Consider the following 17,234-nt stretch of genomic DNA (forward strand, 5'->3'; position numbering starts at 1 on the left):
CTCACCTGCTTCCCTGGGAGAAGCACTGGAGCCCCCAGGGCTGCTACAACCCCTGCCCACACCACAGGACGGGTGTAGAGAGCAAGTCCTCACCCCAGATGCGTAGACGGGCCTCAGCTGAAGCAGCCACCCTCTGCTGCCAGCCCCCTCTAGGTACTCAGAGGGTCCAGCGCTGGTGCTGGGGAAGGGCAGGGCTCGGGGCAAGCCATGGTGCTTCTTGCCTCTTAGGAAATAATCCCAAACATCTGTGCTCACTGAATACACATGAGACGACTGCCCAGAGGGCAGGAGGCCAAGCTGTGTGGCCGGGAACCTTTTGCCAAGACCGTCACATTAGGTCGTCTCATGAAAAAAAACCGGACAGGGAACCAGATGGCCTGGCTACCATTCCCAGCCCTGCCAGTGGCGACCTATGTGGCTTTGGAAGAGTCACATAACCTCCTGGAGCCTCAGTTTCTGCATTTGTGAAATGACCTTGGCCAGGTTGCCTGTTTTTCACAGGGTGGCTGCAAGGAGCTGCTTAGGCAGCAGCATACGTGTGGTTTGGAGCCTGAAAGGGGGGTGTGAGGAAAAGAGCAAACAGACCATGCTTTCCAGCACTAAATAAATCATCAGCTGCACCGATTGGCCCCCAGGGCTGCGAGACAAACCCTGACCTGGACCAGCCAGTGTAGCCCAGAGCTGTCCCAGGACTCTCAGGGGAAAGGCTGGCCCCAGGCTGCTTTCTTCTCCTGCCCACCGTGCAGGCCAAGGGAGATCAAATCCGCAGCCACAACGAACCTCATTGACAATCGGTAAATCTGCCTGAAGGATGGGGTTACGGTACCAGGCTCCTGGCCACCTGTGCTGAGCAAGGGGTCAGGGTGACCTTCTTCCCTCCCCATAGGCTCTGGTCCAGACCCTTCAGGGCCAAGCCGGGATGAAATCCAATCGCCCGCTGCATTCCCAGGCAGCAGCCTCCACCGGGATGTCAGTAGACAGCGAGACAAAGCCATCACCAAGGCCGGAGCCATGCAGGTTGCCCTCTGGGAGCATAGGCCCCCTGCCCACGGAGGTGGGATCCAGGGCTCATTTACAGAAGACACCCCAGAAGAGTAACAGTACTGGGCATTTACTGTGTGTCTGCCCAGCACATGGTAAACACTTCACATGTGTTAGCTCACTCGGTCCTCAGTAGTGCCAGGATGTAGGTGCTGCTGTTATCTCTATTGGACAGAGGATAGAACTAAGGCACAGAGAGGTTATGTGGCATTCCCAGAGTGCCCAGTTGGTAAGGGGCTGATCCAGGACTTGAACTGCGGCATTACGACTCCAGAGCTCACTTCCTACAACAGCTGCCCAAGAGAGGGGTCACCCAAAGCCATGCCTTGGAATGAGGGCAGAAAACCCTGAATGTGAAGGAGAGAAGGCTCCAGGGGCCGCAGCCACTGTTTTCAACTCTCTGAGGGCTAGCAGGGGCCAGGAGAGCTGACTCTCTCTGGCTCGAAAAAGGAGAAACAGCAATAGTGAAGGACTCACAGGGAAACATTTGGTTCTATGCAGTCTCAACATCCAGATTTTAAACATTGTACAATAAACTTTAAAAAATGCAAAAGGTTCCCCAGACCCAGCAGTAGCTGCCCTAGATATGTGCAAGGAGGCACTAGAATAAAATCAGAATTCACCCAAACGTCAGTGGTGGGGGGATGGTTAAATAACAATCCTTTCTAAAACCTACTGTGTGACTAGATTTCCTAGATACAATGTTAAGTGAGAAAAGCAATTTGCAGAATAATCTGTACTACATGAAACCATTTGTTTAAACACATACACACACACCCACACACACTGCTCTGGTACGTATTCCTATAAATTATGTGTGTTAACATATAGAAAAAGATCTAGAAGGATATATACTAGAGTCATGACCGTGATGGTCAACCCTAAAGAGAAATCTGGAATGTTGTGATCATCAAGAAAGACTTTAGCTTATTTGTTAATGTTTGATTTTTTTCCCAAAAAAAAAGGTATTTGTATATTCCTTACATAATTGAAATGTAGTAAAACAAAAATGAAAAGATCCAATGAGATGCCTTGGGAACCAGTGGGCTACCAGTCCCTGGAGGCATGCCAGCAGCTCTGCTGGGGTAGAGGGAATTAGAGGCAATTTTAACACCACAAGGTATCTAAAGGGGTGAACAACCATTCTGAACCTTGGCCGCCCCAGCAGGGAAATCAGAGCAAAAGCCCTTACTCTCTCTACTCGCATCAAGAGTTGCTATAAGGAAGCACGAAGCATCAGACCCTGCAGAAGGGAGAGGCTGGAGTTGTGGATCTTCAGTGTAACTCAAGAAGAAATGGGCCGGGCAGTCACAGGTGCACAGGCCAGCTCTTCAGAGTCCACCTTCCCCCGGCCTTCTTCCCCCAGTGACTCCCGGCCCATTCAGTTTCAGCAGCTCCCAGCCCTGGCCAATTGTGACCAGCTTCAGGGATGCTTCAGGGATAAAGGCTGTGTCCTTAAAAGGACCTGACACTGGGGGCAACAGTTCAGGAAGGAAGGAGGAGGAGAAAAGCAGTTATAAATGCTCACAGGGCTGACTGCCACTGATGGTGACTAGTACTAAGCCCAGGCAATGGCCCAGGCAGGACAATAAGCCCTGACCCCAAACGCAGACTGAGCCTGTGAGCCCCGGCCAGACCCTGACAATATAGCAAGCAGAGGCCAAAGAGGCCATTACCTCCTAGACAGCTATGTGGTCACGAGGAGAGTCAGGACATGTGGATCTAAGTCCCTGATGTCCCACAAGACCTTGACAAAGTCGCTGAACCCTGTGGGGCCTCAACTCCTTCATCTGCAAACTGGGCGAACAGTAGCTACTCCCAAGCTTGCTGCACAGATGAAATGAGACCGGGCCCACTTAGCCTCTCTGAACCATACTCCCACAACACGCCTCAGACACTGGGCTCTGAGAAAAGGGGGTGGCAACAATTGAGCTCCAGAAGCAGCCAGACTGCTGTCAGGCCAGAAGCCCAGGACAGCCAGGAAGGAGGCCACTGCTGGGCTCAGGAGGCAGCAGGCAGAGGGGTTCTCCAGGAGGGAAGGGTCCAGGAAGAAACGAGAGTGAGTCTGAAAGGGCAGAGGAGACTTTCTTGGCCACTGTCCTGGGCCTGAGGCCAGGGTGATCAGGGAGGGCAGGGGAGCCACTGGCAGGTGCGAGGGAGGTGTCTGGTTTCTAACTGAAACCCGGGGAGCAGACCCCTGGGAGCTGGGCCAGCGGGTCCTTGCCTCACCGGTAGCCCAGGGAACTGGGACAGGGCAGGCCACGGAACCAGGAAGGGGGCTCAAGGAGAGGGAGGGCAGAGCGCAGTCTCCGGGAGAAGCCGAGACGGGCTGCGATGAGCAAAGGGGCCAGACTGTGTCCGTGGACCCAGACACGGACAACCTTGGAGGATTTGATTGGGAGGTCTTACTGAGAAGTGGCAGGAGCCACGCAGAGCAGGCTCAGGGTATCTGTCCTTAGAGAAGGGGGTGCACTAAGAAGCAAGGAGGTCTCAGTAGGCCTGCACAGTGAAAGGATCGGCTTTGGGGAAGGGTGGAGCAGAAAGACAAAGCCTGAGTTAGGCTCAGCTGTCCCAGGACTTGCTCCCCAGCTCCAATCAGGGAGGCCCTCACTTTATGGCAAGTAGTGAATCCAGCGTGGGACCAATCGAGTCAGAAAGAGCAGATAGGGTGAGGACTCTAATTCTGAGCCTCCACACACGACCAAGGCCACTGTCAAGACTGTGGCACCTCAACAACTCCTGCCTTCCTGGCCCTGAAGCCAGAGCCTGGACAGAGAGGAATGCCTGCCCAGCCCCGTTCTGCAGGACCCCAGGCAGCTGGACTCCCTGTTGAACAGCAGCCAGACAGCCCGGCCTGCTGTTGGGGCCCAGCCTGTCTGGGAGCTTCAGGGAGGGAGGCAGGGGCTGGGCCACCCTGAACTGGGGCCCCAGAGGAGGGTGGAGGTAGGGCAGGCAGGAGAGGCGCTTCCAACAGCTCCCTCCCAGGCAGGCCCCTGCTCTCTCTCCATGGGCTTGTGGTCACATGCAGGCCCAGACACACCTTAGTCTGTTTCCAGCAGCCCCGGGACAGGGCAGGTCCGTTATTCTAGGGACAGGAGGCTGTGACAGAGTTGAAGACCAGCAACTCCCTGACACTGCACTGTCTGCTCCTTTGAGCTGGGCTGGGTTGGGACTTTAACTTTTCCTCGCTACCTCAACCAGATGTTTGCTCCTCAGACCACAGAAGCAGGTCTTAGCACTGGCCCATCAGAAGATACCTGCAGGAAGCCACTTCAGCCTGCTGCCCACTGCTCACCTCCTACACAGAACCCATGCCATCAGAGACCGGGTGCCCAGGGCCTGGGCAATGACCCAACCTCAGCTCAAATTTCAGCCCTCCCTTCTCCTGTAAGCTCTCCCCGAACACGGCTCTGGACTGTACCCCAGACTGTACCCAGCACCCATTTGGCAACCCACCAGTCCTGCAGCTATAGTAGGACAGGTAGTGAGGACAAGAGAGTTCTGCCATGGCCAGCCCGTGACCCCAGGTGTGACCCCACCAACCAGGCCAGCCTGGAAAGGCCATGCTGCTCACACCCGAGGGCTGCCTGTCCATCAGCCAGGACTGACTCATGGGACAAAGAGAGGCCTGTGCATCAGCAACCTGCTCCACCGAGGAACAGCCTCCTGGGAGGCTGGTGGCAGAAAGGAAGCACACACCTGGATGGCCTCTTTGGTCCTCTAAGGCAGAGGTGCCCAACACCTGGACCACCGATGGTTACTGATCCATGACCGGTTAGGAACCTGGCCGCACAGCAGGAGGCAAGTGGCAGGGAGGCTGGCTAGCGGGCATTACCGCCTGAGCTCTGCCTCCTGTCAGACCAGAGGCAGCGTTAGATTATCACAGGACGTGAACCGTACTGTGAACTGCACATGCGAGGGCTCTAGGAGTGCACTCCTTATGAGAATCGCACGAATGCCTGATGATCCGAGGTGGAACAGTTGATGATCTGAGGCGGAACAGTTTCATCCCAAAACCATCCTTCCCGACCCCGTCCATGGAAAAATTGTCGTCCACAAAATGGTCCCTTGTGCACCAAAGGTTGGAGACCACCACTCTAAGCCACCTACTCAGCCATGGCCACCTGAAGTCCACTGCCACCTGGACAGAGTTTCTATAGTGCAAAGCTAACTACTTCTCTCCCCTGCTTACAAACCACCAACAGCTCCCCAGTGCCTCTAGGGCAAAGTCTCAATTCCCTCACATGGCATTCAAGGCCCTCCGGGCCTGGCCCTCACCTGCCTCTCCCCAGCCATCTCCACTGCTTCTCTAAACACCCATGACCGCTTGCCACTCCCGAGCTGTCGGGTCCTTCTCTTGCCTGCCTTTGCACATACTGTTCCCCGTGCCTAAAATGCCCTTCCCTCTCCCTCCACCTGGCAAACCTCTGCTCCTCCCTCATGGTCCAGCTCATCGTCACCTCCTCTGGGAAGCCTAACCAGATCCTCCCTCTCGACTTGCCAGGCGAAATGACTCGCTCTCCTCTGCCCCATATCCATGAGCAAGCCGGGTGCTTCCTACTTTCAATCCCAAGACCCAGGCAAGAGCTGCTCAAGAAATTCGAGGTGAAGTGAATTCTTTATTTTTTAAGTTTTCCAATCTGATGCCAACAGATGCTTTTGTGAAACAAAATTAAAAATGATGTGGCAATGTCAAGTTGCCAAACAAGTTTCTCAAGGCTTCCTCTCAAAGTCTGCACGTCTCTCACCGCAGACCCGTCCCACACAGCTCAGGATGGGCAGAGATCTGCGGACCACGGTCTCCATGGCCTGGCAGAGCCACTGTGCTCCCGGTGTTCCCGGAGGAACCTGGTGCAGGGCCCATCAAGAGTCAGGTGTGTATGTCTGGACCCCAGAGCACGAGGGCCCGCTCCATGAACATCTGACCCAGACAACGGATGGGAAGGTCTAAAAATGCTATAACATGGCCGATCCTTGTGCTAGGCCTCCCCATTCCTCAAGTGGTCACATAAAGGCACAGAGAGGGGGACCTGCCCGAGCCACAGTGGCCCACATGCTGTACTTTCTTTACACTGCTCATCATCTCAGGGGAAGGAACTTGGAATGTTAGTTATACAAACTCCTGCCCAGCATGGATGGCTGACCTTATCTCCCACTGCAGTCCCAGCAAGCCAGTCCCATGCTGTGATAAAGAGCTCAGACTCTGGAATCAGACAGACCTAGGTTCATATCCTGGCTCAGCCTTTCATTGCTGTGTGGCCTTAGGTGAGTCACCTCACTTCTCTGGGCCTCAATGTTACCTCTGGAAACTGCACCTAATAACACTAGCATCATGGGACAGCTATGAGGGTTGAACGGAACATGCCCATCCACACTCACTGGGGCTTGGCTGTCACTGAGGTTTATAAAAGGCCCAGGATCTGGCAGCCGGAAACTCTGCCCTGGATTCTCCTTTTCTGCTCACCCTTCCCTGGAGACCCAATATCTCCTCTTTGGGGTCAAGAGAGACTGCTGGTTTCCCTGGCTGCTAAGCTTGCTGATTTCCTTTGAGGACTTCACCTCCCTGCCCTCTGCCTCCCTCAGGCTAAGGGGCTTTTCCTTCCTCTCCCTCCACCCCTTCTTGGGACACCACTGCACCCCCTCTCAAAATGCCAGCCCCCTCTGGCTGGTCTTGCTTTCTCTTGGAACACAGCTGGCCTAAAGAGGGGCACCCTTGGCCCCTGGGAAAATGTCACTGTTTGGGTTGGGGCAGTAAAGGGCTGTGAGGTCAGGGACAAGCCCCAGCCAACCACCTCCCGGCAGCCCCCAGAGCCCGCCTTCTCTGTACCTTGGGCCATGACGGTGCTGAGTCTGCCCTGGCTGGGTCCCAGTCAGCTGCTCCCACGAAAAACTCACTTCCTTCTGGGGCTGAGGGTCTGGTGGGCTCCTCCCCATGCCCCTCGGCCGTCCTGGAGCCTCCCAAGCCGGCCATCTCCATCCCCTGGCATCGGGCAGCCGGATCCTTTCCTGGCCCTCACCCCTTTCCCTTGGGGAAAGTGAGAGATAGTGGGAGAAGCCACTCCGGGAAAGCTGACATTGTGGAGGCGGTTCCATATTTACTTGCTCAGTGACGTCCATACCAGCCCAGCTCAGTGCCCTAGTCAAAGTGATCCTCCTGCCTGCTGGTCCCACTCTCGCCCCCAACTCTGCCACAAGCCTGGGGGAAGGCGCCCACTGGCCACTACCCCCCTTTCTACCCCAAGCTCCTTCCAGCCACACTGCCTGATACTCATGCAGTAGCTGGACAACCTCTCTGTTTGCAAAGCAGGGCACAGAGGCTGAAACAACACTCTCTGGGGTCCCAGTCTGCTCTGATTCCAGAAGAACTGGGGTGCAGAGGAAGGGGTACTAGATTTGGGGTTAGCATGTTAACTTGGTTACTTCCCAAACTGTATGAGCTCCGAGTCACCTCACTTCTCTGAGCCTCAGTTTTCTGAGCTATAAAATGGGGGTTTTAAGAGCCAACCTGCCTGGGCTAGTGATTGGGGATCGGGAGAAGGTGCAGTTGGGAGGAGAAGAGTCCTGGTTGTTCTTATGGATCAGGTGAGGTAGGGGAGACACGACTGGAAGGGAAAGCTCCAGAAGACATTGAAGGCTCCAGAGGCCTGGGGTGCCTCACTTTGCAAGTGGACCCCCCGACCATTAGTACCAACCCCTGATCTGAGGCTGCTGCTTGGGAGCAGGATGGCTAGCAGCTATCTGCACCCCCACTACTCCACTTCCCCTACCCAGTATCATTTCAGTGGAAGCTCCTGGTTTGAATGTGCCTGCAACTTCTGACCTGTGAGATTCCTGGGACGGGGAGAAGGTCTGAAACCAACACTCTAGAAATCAAATCCTACTTTTATTGATTATTATTTTTGAGACAGGGTCTCACTCTGTCTCCCAGGCGGAAGTACAGTGGTGCAATCTCAGCTCACCACAGCCTTGATCTCCTAGGGTCCAGTGATCCTCCCATCTCAGACTTCCAAGTTGCTGGGACTACAGACACACATCAACACGCCTGGCTAATTTTGTTCAGTTTTTGTAAATACAGGGTCTCACTATGTTGCCTAGGCTGGTCTCAAACTACTGGACTCAAGCGATCCTCCCACTTCAGCCTCCCAAAGTGCTGGGATTACAGGCAAGAACTACTGTGCCCAGCCCAAATCCTATTTTTAAATCACCCAAGAAACCTTCTGAGGATTATTATGTAATACAAATAAGCAACCTCAAAGGCTTTCTTTATCAATGTGGTCTTCTTAAGAAGATTGGAAAAAATGCAATGATGGCTGTGTGATCTTAAGTTGGTCACGTAACCTCTCTGAGCCCCAAGTTTTCTCATCCATAAATGGATGCAGGAGTAACCTCACGAGGCTGTTGTTGGTGTCCTGGTGCTCCACACGTTCCTTCCAGCTGTTTACCGCCCCAGAGATAATAGCACCTTAAACTCAGTCCTGCAAACACAGAGGAAAAATATCTTCCACAAAATGTAGGGCAGGACTGATATTACTGAGTCCATTTACAGAAAGGAAACTGAGGCCCAGATAGGTTAAGTATTTGGCTTTGAACACAAGACACTGGGGCACCATGAGTGTCTGAGGCTGTGGCCAGATCACTTTTAAGTATAGATACACTCACTGTCTCGTATTCAGGCACTGCTGTCCCATCCCCAGCAAGGGGCATGAGAGGACCCCCATGCCTCCCCCATGTCCACTGGCCTCACACCCACGAGATGGCCCGAGACTGGCCCTAAGCCATTCACTGGTGCTCTTTCTCCAGAGCTGGCCATGCAGCCCTTGGAGGCCGGTAGTGGCATCGCCCCCATTCTGCAGATGAGAAAATGGGTAACTCCAAGAGGGGCAGCCTCCTGCTCAGATCTCACCGCTACCTGGTGCCAGAAGCAGGACTGAACCTGGGGCCCACACCCTCTCCAGGGAACAGTGTGGACCCCACCAGCAGGCTCCCTGGCTCCTTCTCAGTTCCCTTTTCCTGCTAAGGGACCAGCACAAGGCACTTTGCTGGATTTTACATGCAGGTCCCCTTGCTACTCAGAAGCAGAAGTCAGGCACACTCGAGGAAACACCTGGCCCCCAGAACTAAGCCCCAACCCATCTGCTCTGACCTTCACTGTAGAGGGCCAAGTTTCCCTACTTTTCGCTGGGAATAGTCACTCTCAGCTCTCACCTTCATCCTCCCCTATCTCAATTATTATGACAGCCTCCTATTTGGCCTCCCTGCCTCCAGTCTTATGCCCAAGCCACTGCTGCTGGTTTTCGGAACATGGATCTGGTCACCATGTTAGCTTCCTCCCCATAAAACCCTCTGAGGCTCCCTGTGGCCAGCAGACAGAGTCTAAACTCCTCAACACAGCAGTCAGAACCTGTTACAGCCTAGTAAGGGCCAAGTATCCGGGTTAGGTCGGAGGGCTCAGGAATCAGGCGCCCTGAGTTTGAATTTCATCACCAACTATGAAACCGTAGGCAAGTGATGCTACCTCTCTGAGTCTCAGTTTCCTAAACTGTAGAATGGGGAAGTAACAATACCACGATCAGGGCATCGCTGTGAAGATTTAAAAAGACAAAGCAGATAAAGCACTTTGAACATAGTCAGTGCTCAGTTAATTCACCCATTCCACAAATATTTGAGGCTCTAGTTACTACATGGCATATACTGTTCACACAGCAGTGAACAAAAGTAACAAAAATCCCAGCTCTCTGGGAACTTGCATTATAATGATGGGAGGCAGATGGAAAACAAAATAAAAAAGTAAAACATGGGGCATGGGATAAGTGCTATGCACTAAAGAGAGAAAAAAGCAGGAAGCAGAGAGAGGGTGTTGGGGTGGGTTGCAATTTTAAACAAGAAAGTACCCACGGCCAGGCCTGGTAGTTCACACCTGTAATCCCAACACTTTGGGAGACCGAGGCAGGTGGATCATCTGAGGTCAGGAGTTCAAGACCAGCCTGGCCAACGTGGTGAGACCCCCCCACCCTCGTCTCTACTGAAAATACAAAAATTAGCCAAGTGTGGTGGTGTGTGCCTGTAATCCCAGCTATTCGGGGACCTGAGGCAGGAGAATCGTTTGAACCCAGGAGGCGGAGGTTGCAGTGAGCTGAGATTGTGCCATTGCATTCCAGCCTGGGTGACAGAGTAAGACCCTGTCTCAAATAAATAAATAAATAAATGTGCCCATGAGAAGGTAGCATTTGAGCAGAAGTCCTGGGGGAGGCAAGGGGGTAACTGGGGTAAGAGTACCATGGAGATAACTGGGGTAAGAGTGACCTAGGGAGAGGATGCAACCAATGCCGAGAACCACGACTAGTGTTACTCATACTATTATTATTCTTATTCTCTTTCCAGCCTCATCCACCTCCGTCTCCTCCCCTTACACTTACTCTCCACCCGAATAAACTACTCAAGCCTCCCCAGTCCCTTCCATGCTTCCATGCTTCTGGACAAGCCACACCCTGGACCTGAAGCCTCTCCCCGCACGTGTTCTCCAAATACTACTCACTCTCCAAAGCTCAGCCTAAAGACCTCCTCCTCAGGGAAGCTTTCCCTGACTTACAGTCAGTGGTTGCCCCCTTTGCATCCTTCTGTTGTAAGCTACAACTGCCTGGTTATTTGCCAATCTCCCAGGCCGATCTGTGAGCTCTGGAAGGGCAAGGACTAACTTGCACATGGCACCCCCTAGGCCCAGCACAGTGCCTGGCACATGCCCTAACCACCTGGTCAATGAATGAAGGACCGAATGATACCCAGACTGCAGTCCAGGCCTCCCCACTTACAGAGCCACAGTCTGGGGACATCACCAGCAATGTGGCTGCATTAAGGGAACATTGGCCTTTTCAACACAGATACAAATCTGCAATAGGAAACAGGCTTTTAAAAAAACAACAGCACAATTTTCTTTTTTCTTTCTGCACGGCTTGTTTTTCCAGCACAGCTCCAGGGTCAGTTGTCGGGAAGCTCCTCCCAGGCCTCACTCGGAGAACATGGGGCTCTGTGGCCTCCAAGAGTCTCAGCCTCCAGCAGGAGGTGGAGATGCACCAGGCAGTTTTAGATGAGCCCTGGCACCAGGGCCACCAGTCACTTCTGAGCCAAGAACCCCATGCTCAAATCCCGATGTTAGGTAGGTATTACCCCACTGGAGGCCCGCTCTCCCATGAGGGCTTTATAACCCCACATGATGCTTCCAAAGGGGTTTGGGGTTCTCTGCCCTTACTCCAAGAAGGCATACCAAGGAGATGGCCTCAGACTGCCAGGGTTCTAATCCTGGCCACACCATTAACCCTGGGTCCCTTACCTCATCTTTCGGAGTCATGGTCTCTCAATCCATGAAACAGAAATAACATCTACCTTGTGGAGCTGTTTTCAGCACAGGGTATGTGACATGCTTAGAACCACAGCTGGCACACAATAAACCCTCAAAAAACATTAGCTGCTATCATTATCATCAACTTCTTCTTCCTCTTCATCTTCCCCAGATCTCTGGTTCTGCAGCCCCTTCACTGAATCATATACTGTCTAGATCAGCAGGGACCTCAAGGCAATGTTGAATCTCATCCTCCTGCTTTCCTGGAATATCCTCTGCTATATCGCTGGCACACAGTCCCCCTGGGCCATGGACACCAGTAAGGATGGGGAACGTCTCATTCGTACTCTACAAGCCAGTCATTTTGCCGGCTATGCCTAACACCTCCTTCCAGCTGGACCCACCAGCCGGAAGCTCAGGGAAGTGGCATTCCCTTATCCTGTCCCCAGCCCCCAGCACACAGTGGGCCCTCTGTCCATGCTCAAGGATTTAGCAGAAGGTGTTTGGTGAGCAACTCTCAAGTGCAAACACAACAGTACATTCAAAGCAACCCTGGCAGAGCTTACAGTCTGATGGAAGAGCAAGGCTGCAACCAAATCATTACACCAATAAATGGAAAACTGCTATGGATGTGAGTGCTCCAAAAGAGAGGCAGATGGGCCAAGAAGGGAGTTTGGCCTAATGAGGTAGGGCTTCCCTGAAGAGGGTATGTGAAGATGGAGGAGGAAGGATGAGGAGGCCTCATTGGGAGAGGGAGTGGAATGCAAAGTCAGGGCAGAAGGAAGAGCATGAGGAAGCCCCATGTTAGGCACAACATGACAAATGGGAGGGACAAAAGAGACTGGAGGGCAGTTCCCCGCAGAGACTGGAGGGCAGCTGGATTTCTGTCATTCTCCTCACAGCAGTGGGAGTCCCTGAAGGTCTTTCAGGCAGGGGTTTATACGCTCAGATATGCATGTCAAAAAGATCAGCCTAGCTGCTTTCCAAGTCAGGGTCCTCCCTCTGTGCATTAACTGCACATGCACTACTTGTCTCTCTGCTTAAAATGCCTCTCTAGTCCCTGTATTGGTCAGCACAGGCTAAGTTATGCTGCAGTAACAAACACCCCCAACAGCTCAGCGGTTTTAAACAACAAAGGTTTAGCTATCACTCATGTTGCATGTCCATCATGGGTCACCAAGGGCTTCACATGCGGAGTGACGCAGGGACTCAGGCTGGTAGCAGCCACCACCATCCCGCCTTACTATCAGTTGTCATGCCACAGGGAGAGTGCACTGTGGAGGGTCTCACACCAGCAATTAAATGCTGTGGCCCAGAAGTGACATCTATCACTGTCATTTATAACTCACCAGCCAGTCACAGGGCCCCCACCCAAGTGCAGGCAAAACTCCAGTCAACCTACTGTGGAACTAGAAGAACTGGAAATAGTAAGAGGAAAGCATTAAGGACAACCAGACACTCCCATCCCACTGTGCCCTTTGCTAACCTTAATTCATTCATTAGATGGCAACAGCTCTAGGATTTGAGGGGGAAAGGCCAGCCTGTGTAGGAGAGATCGGGGTATGGAGTTCAGAGAGATCTAGGAGAGGATAGGAGATGAGGTCAAGGGCAGAGGCCAGATCACTCAGAAGCTTTCAGGTCACTGCACCAATTTGGTTCTTTATCCCCAACACACTGGAAAGACTTCTAGGTGTTTGAAGCAGGAAGTGGGATGCCTGACATGACCCTATTTGGAACGGATCACCCTGACTGCCATGAGGGGGAGGCTGCAGATGGACATTAGGAGGCTCTTGCTGTCGTCCTGGGGAGAGACAGCGATGGCTTGACTACAACACTGGGGAAGAGGGGATGGAAAGAAGTGGATGGGTTCGAGAGGATAAAATTATCTGGACGTGGAGATGGAATAGATTGGGGTGAGACAGACAGAGACACCAAGGTTTCTGCCTTAAAGAGTAGTGGGACAGTGTGCTCTTGGCCAAGATCAGAGCCCTAGAGGAGGTTTAGAGAGGAAGATTATGGACAGCTTTGGTCCCTGTGTGTTTGTCATGCCTATGAGACAGCCAAGAGAGCAGGCCAAGAAGGCAGCTGAATCCACAGGCAGGACTCCCGACTCCTAGCCCAGTGCTCTTTACTTCATACTTGCCAATAACCTGGAACCAGGGAAACTCCCTGTAAGTCCAGGAGAGGACAAATCCAAATAGGAGAAATCCTACTTGACACCAAGGAGAAGAAATGGATGGAACACATCAACCCAAGAAGTCTAGATGACAGAACTGTAACTCAGGTCAAATGAGTCCATAAGTGCAGAGGTGATGGCTATCATGACCAATCGAGGACTCCTGGGACAAGTGAGGGGTGTCCCTCATCTTTGAGAACATCACCAGGGAAGGAAACGAGATCCTGCCACCAGCTGTTCCTTGGAGGCCCTGTCAGTTTGAGACGGGATGGACCACGATGGGGCCTGTAGGGTCTATTCCGATATTCCCAGGACAGTACCTTCTGCCATGATTCTGGGGGAGTGTTTAAGAACATGTCTTAAACAGTATGCCAGGCCCTGGAATACGCATTTCATCATTGCTATCTCATTTAATTTCACAACTGCCTTGCCAGGCAGGTTTTGTTGGACTCATGTTACGGATGGAGACACAAGGCTCAGAGAGGCCAAAGACAACAATGTGAAGTCCAAAGTCAGACAGCGACTATGAGGAGGAGGCAGAATTCAAAGAGAGATACCCTTTCCATTAAACTGAATACAGCAAGAGGTCTGGGCTCTATTCCCAGAAGGGGAGGTTTCTGCACGTGCCCTACAGAACTCTGCTTGTCCACCTTTCAGAGAGTCAGCGGGCAAAGACTGTGCCCTGCTCCCCAACTATGACCACACCCCCAACAATGACCCTAGGAAAGCCCCAACCTTCCTTCCTCCCAAAAGGAAATGGGGCGAGGATCAGCTTGGGTGCTACAGGCATCAATGCTCCACAGAAAATTCTTCTGTCCCCAAACCCCCAAAGTTTATAGGGTTTCCAGGTATCAAGAGCAATCTCTCATTATCGCCTCCTGGCCCCACGCACAAAGGGCTGGGTGTGTTTCCTTACAGCCACTCTAAATTATACAGCACGGCCTTTCTCCACACGAAGCAAACGTCTAGGAAAGAGGAGAGGTTTCACATGTTTCTCCCCTAAATCCCAGCCCAGCCTGGGGGGTTCTAAGCCCCCATCTCCCAACCTGGCTCTAGACACACACCAACAACTTTTCAACAGCATCGCCCAAGACATTGATACTCTCTTTGCAGCGACTCGCCTAGGGCACGGTGGCCTTGACCGGAGAGAGGTCATTGGCCGCTAAGTTTCTGCAGTTTCTGCATAGAAGAGTACCTTGGGGACTGCGAGTGGGGGTGGAGGCTACGCTCCGGAGAGGTTTCCCGAAGAGTCTACACCGCAACTAACACTTAAAACGCATTCCAGAAACGCCCTCCGGCGCGGCCACGCTTCGCGGGCAATCGCGAACCGTGATGGAGAAGGCTTCGTCGCATCCCAAAGGATGCCTCCCACCTTTATGCCCGAGCACCCCGCTGCAGCCCCCGGCGCGGGGCCGAGGGCGTCCACGAGAACTAGGCCGGCGGCCGTGGCGAGCCCTCTGGCGTCCGCGCCCCGCCCCTCCCGTGTCACCGCGTTCTCATTCCGAACGCTCAGCCCGGGCCGCCACTCCCATTGGTCGGCGGCCACGTCCGTCAGCGGGCGCGCCGCTCGCGGAGAGAAAAGGCTACATTGTAACAAGGCGAGGAGCGAGCGAGCTGGGAGGAAGGAGGCGGAGGGCGGCCCCCGGCTCCCGCGGCGGCGGCAGCTACCTGCCGAGGGTTCACCCACCTCGCGGCCCCGGCGGGCCGTCCCCCACCGCGCGCCCGCGCCGCCCGGACCTCCGCCCCGCGCCCGCGCCGGGCCCCCCGGCCGCCCGCGACCCAGCCGCCGCTCCCGACCCCCGCACCGGCGGCCCCCGCGCTCGCTGGCAAACTGCCGAGCGCTCTCCGAAGCCATTTTCAATGGCCACATTGGCTACCGGGGCTGACTCACCTTCCCGGGAATGCTGCGGCAGCCGCGGGGCCCGGGCGGCGCGGGCGGCCCGGCGGGCGGCTCGGCGGAGGCGGCGCGGCCCCGGCTGGCGGCCCCCGCGGCGGGAGCGGCCGCGCTGCGGGCGCGCTGGTCCCCGGCGAGGCAAAGTTTCAGCGCCAGCCTCGGCGCGGCGGCGGCGGCGACTCGCTGCTGCTCTCCTCCCCTGCTTTGACCACCATCTTATTAGTACAGGAAATGACATGGAAAACGGAAGAAAGCGGCGTTTGGGGCAGACGCGGACCCCCCAATTCAGGGGCCGGAGCCGGGACTCACCAGCCGCATCCCGACCCGGCCCCGGAGAAAACTCCCGGGGCCCCTTCGGCCCGCGCCCTGCCCGGAGGGGGAACCCGGCTCCCCAAACCCAAAGGGAGAGGGAGCGTTTTATAATCCAGCCCGTGGAGAAATAGAGAAAAAAATGATGAAAAAAAGAAAAGGTTAAGAGAGAACTTTCGAACTGGGATACTTTTCTGGGGTCGGAAGTAAAAGTTCTCAAATTTTAAAAAAGTCATTGCGAGGGGGGCTCCCTGGCTCTCACGGCCCCGTGGCTGTCCTTTTGGAACCAAATAGTCGGGGGGAGTCCACGCGTTTGGATTTTTAACCCTTTCAGGGCTCCGCGGCTGCCCCCCTCCCGGTCCCATTTAACCCTTTGAATGCTCAGCAGTTTGGAGATACAAACTGAAGTTGCAAAACGCAGGCGTCCCGCGAAGGCTGAGGGTGGGGGGCTTGGGGTTCGTTAAAAATATTAACTCTTTACCTGGGGTTGCGGTTTTGAAGTCGCGAATAGCACATGTTCTTCAAATCAAAATGTATTACAGAGGGAGAGAGATTCTGAGAACTGGAGGGGCTGGTCCCTGACTGGCTTGGAAAAGATGTTTAAGCGGCATTCACTTGCTCGATTCCTCAGTTTCTCCATCTGTGAAATGGGATTCGATATCACAGAGATAAGGGGGAGAGGGAAAGACGGGGCCGGGGGTGGAATTGTCAGAGTGCTTGAGTGCTCGACATGCTTTCCTGGGCGCCTGGAAAACTGACAGGTTGTGATGGGGCTGGAAGTCTTGGAGGAGGGCGAGGGACACTGCGGGGTGGCGTAACCAGGACAACCATTCCCCAATCAACCCCTTTCCCGTGGCGTCCTCTATAAGTGCTGTGGTCCAATGGCGACATCTCTGCTACCAAGGGAGGATGCGCTGTGCAGGCTCCAAAATTGGGGCCATAAACCCCACTTGGTGATTCCCAGGAAGGCGCCTGGGCGAGGCGCTGTCCAATGAGAGGCGGTCCTTCCCCCCAAACATCAACGAAGCCCTGCAAGAGTTGCCCAGACGGCCCCCAGAGCGTACTACCCCAGGGAAGCCTCCTCCCAAGGCGGATGGAGTTCCCTGTCAACCCTGCTGCTGGCGATTCCCAGATGGGCGTTCATGGTCAGACCGCTGGGCGTGCTCATGGCTTTTGGAATCTGGATGTGGTGCTGGAGGCGGTGGGGGTGATGAGGGAGGGAGCACTGTAGGTACCACATCATATGTTTCCCTTGACTGGCGTCACAAACACAACTTCTTGGAATCTCATGACTGTTACCGGCTGTGTTATCTGGAGCAAGTGTGTTTCACCTCTCTGAGCCTTTATTTCTCGCATCTGCAAAGTGATGTACAGTAGTAGCCACGTTCCTGGCTCTCAGTAAGGAGTCATGAGAGTATATGTAAAGGGCCCACCACCCAGCTACTCACAGTAGATGCTCAAGAGACAGGAACAACCCT

General features: G+C 54.1%; 1 protein-coding gene across 1 annotated transcript in view; it reads right to left on the bottom strand.

Annotated features, from left to right (window-relative positions):
• The window catches only part of PRDM11 (PR/SET domain 11), an 88,656-nt gene extending 72,794 nt beyond the window's left edge, over positions 1 to 15,862 (bottom strand). Inside the window, exon 1 of the mRNA XM_033204584.1 lies at positions 15,445 to 15,862. The gene's annotated coding sequence lies outside the window, so the exon portion shown is untranslated. The remainder of the gene's footprint in view (positions 1 to 15,444) is intronic.
• Positions 15,863 to 17,234: the final 1,372 nt, after the last annotated feature.

The sequence above is a fragment of the Trachypithecus francoisi genome, unplaced genomic scaffold (assembly GCF_009764315.1).
Source record: "Trachypithecus francoisi isolate TF-2019V2 unplaced genomic scaffold, Tfra_2.0 Lachesis_group8, whole genome shotgun sequence".
NCBI classification, from domain to species: Eukaryota; Metazoa; Chordata; class Mammalia; order Primates; family Cercopithecidae; genus Trachypithecus; species Trachypithecus francoisi.